The sequence below is a fragment of the Panicum hallii genome, chromosome 7 (genome assembly GCF_002211085.1).
Source record: "Panicum hallii strain FIL2 chromosome 7, PHallii_v3.1, whole genome shotgun sequence".
Taxonomy (NCBI): domain Eukaryota; kingdom Viridiplantae; phylum Streptophyta; class Magnoliopsida; order Poales; family Poaceae; genus Panicum; species Panicum hallii.
The window spans coordinates 19,524,623-19,527,585 of NC_038048.1; positions in this window are offsets into that span (position 1 = coordinate 19,524,623).

Here is a 2,963-nt window from a genome sequence, read left to right on the forward strand (position 1 = left end):
GTTCGGTTGTAATAAAATAATTCATTTACGATTTATATTAATGTTATTCGTGATATGTGTTGTGATATCTTGATGATTCTGTTGTATATATGCGTGACTTGATCCTGGCGCATATATGATTGCTCGATTTATGTTCTTTATAAATCGGGTGTGACAGGATTGGTATCAGAGCTATATCGACTGTAGGACGAAGCCAAGATAGATCTGGACGAGTTTAGGACTTCTTTTCTCTTGCCTTGCTTCTGCAAATCTTCAAACATCATTTCCTATCTCTATTCCTTGAGTCTTAAGTCCTTGATTTGCTATCTCTCCTGTCTTTTCTGAGAAATAGCTTGAGCTTTCCGTAGACGTTGGCCTGAGTCGCCTAATCTTGTAATTTATAAGTTTAGGCTGTCCCGATGAACATACGCTAGGACGAGTGTGTTGGTCGAGTAGAGTGAAAAACTCGACTAAGTTGTGAATATTGAATGTTTGTTATTGTGCAAATGTTTGATTTGGATTTTTGGTTGATTGCATAGTCTAGTAGTTAAACTTGTTCATGCAAATCGACCTAACGCAACTTGAACTAAATAATAAAATTGAGTTAGAACGTTGGGGGTAAAACCTATATTTCCTTTCTCTCTGTCATATCCTACCGAAGTTTCATTTCCACAGCTGCACAATATCTCGTTCTCATGAATTTTCGTTTGTTGCAATCAGATGGTGAACACCAGGCGCACCGGTTCCGGTTCTGACCAGCAGGAGCAGAACAACCAGAGTACTGGTCAGCCGTTGCCGATGCCGCCACCACTGACCCCGGAGCAGTTCTTCCAGCTCCAGATGCAGATGATGGCGACCCTGAACAATACCGTTCAGGCCTTGCAGCATATCCATGCCCAGCCACCGCCTCCTCCGCCGCCTCAGCCCCGTGATCGGCGTGCGGATTTCCTGAGAGGTCACCCTCCGACCTTCTCTCACACCACGGACCCACTCCAGGCGGACGACTGGCTTCATTCGGTGGAGCGCCAGTTGGTTGTTGCGCAGTGCGACGACCGGGAGAGGGTTCTGTACGCAGCAGGGCAGCTGCGAGGCTCCGCTCTCGACTGGTGGGAGTCCTACCGAACTCAGGACTGCGACTCTCTCACCTGGGTCCAGTTCCGTGAGCGCTTCAGGAACCATCACATCCCTGAGGGCATAATGAAGATGAAGCAGAAGGAGTTCCGTGCCCTTAAGCAGGTAAAAATTGAAGGGAATTCTCTGCAATTTCTTTTGAGCTTCGATCTATCCTTGATCTCTTTCGTGAGCTTGACATATTGAGCGATTTCTATCCTTGTTATCTGTGTTTGTCATTTCAGGGATCGATGACGGTGACGGAGTACCGTGACCGTTTCCTTCAGCTTGCCCGCTGTGCCCCTGCTGACGTCGCCCCTGATGGCGACAAGCAGGAGTATTTCAAGGAAGGGCTGGATGATCACATCCAGTATGCGCTGCTGAACCACCGCTTCGACAACTTCAACCAGCTGGTTGATGCTGCCCTCAACACCGAGCGTAAGCGCCGGGAGATTGAGGATAAGAAGAGGAAGATGGCTCCATCCTCTTCGGGCAGCAACACTCGTCCCCGCTATCAGCATCCGCAGCAGCAGCAGCAGAGGCCGCCCCAGCAGTGCCAGCAGCGGCAGCAGTTTCCTCCTCGCCCTCAGCAGCAGCAGCAGGCGGGACAGGGTCAGAGGCTTCCAGCGCCTCCGGCTCCACCAGCTCAGAGGCAGGGAGCGCCCACTCCTCCTCCTGGGCAGCAAGCTCCAGCACTCCCACGAGTGTGCTTCCACTGTGGTGAGCCGGGGCACTACGCCAACGTCTGCCCCCGGAAGGCGCAGGCAGGACAGCAGGGGCGTGCAGCACCGCCCAAGGCCCCAGCTCAGGGTAGAGTGAACCACGTGACGGCCGAGTCAGCGGCCGATGCTCCTAATGTGGTCATTGGTACGTTCATGGTTAATGCCCATCCTGCTACAGTGCTTTTTGATACTGGTGCTACGCATTCTTTCATCACCCAGTCTTTTGTTGAGCATCATGGTATTCGTACTAGCACATTAAAGAGGGGCATGTTAGTATCTTCACCGGGAGGGCAGTTGAGGTCTCATGTCTTCTGTCCCAGAGTCAGTGTGGCCATAAGGGGGGTAGATTTCAGTGCAAATCTGATGGTGCTAGACACCAAGGGCATTGACGTGATCCTCGGGATGGAGACTCTTGCTAAGTGGGGAGTCCGGATAGATTGTGCTCAGAGGACTGTTCTTCTGTCAGCACCGGATGGTCAGGAGGTCACTGTTGGAGCTACAGAGTCTTCTGGGTTTCTTCACCAGATGGAGGCTAGACCTACGGATGGTATTCGCGTGGTGTCTAAATTCCCGGATGTCTTTCCGGATGATCTGCCAGGTATGCTGCCTGATCGCGACATTGAGTTTTCTATTGATCTCTTGCCTAGCACAGCTCCTATTGCTAAGCGGCCCTATCGTATGGCTCCCGTTGAGCATGAGGAAGTTAAGAAGACCATCGATGAGTTGCTAGCCAAGGGCTATATCCGTCGCAGTTTCTCTCCTTGGGCTTTTCCTGTATTGCTTGTAGAAAAGAAGGATGGTGCGAAGAGGATGTGCGTCGATTATCGGGATCTGAATGCAGTCACCATCAAGAACAAGCATCCATTTCCTCCTATTGAGGATCTCTTTGATCAGCTTCAGGGTGCTTGTGTATTCTCCAAGATTGATCTGCGTTCGGGTTATCATCAGCTGAAGATTCGTTCCGAGGATATCCCGAAGACGGCTTTCACCTGCAAGTATGGGCTATACAAGTATACGGTCATGTCCTTTGGCTTGACCAATGCTCCGGCTTTCTTCATGCATCTGATGAACAAGGTTTTCATGGATTATCTGGACACCTTTGTGGTGATATTCATTGATTATATCCTGATATATTCTAAGTCAAAAGCAGAG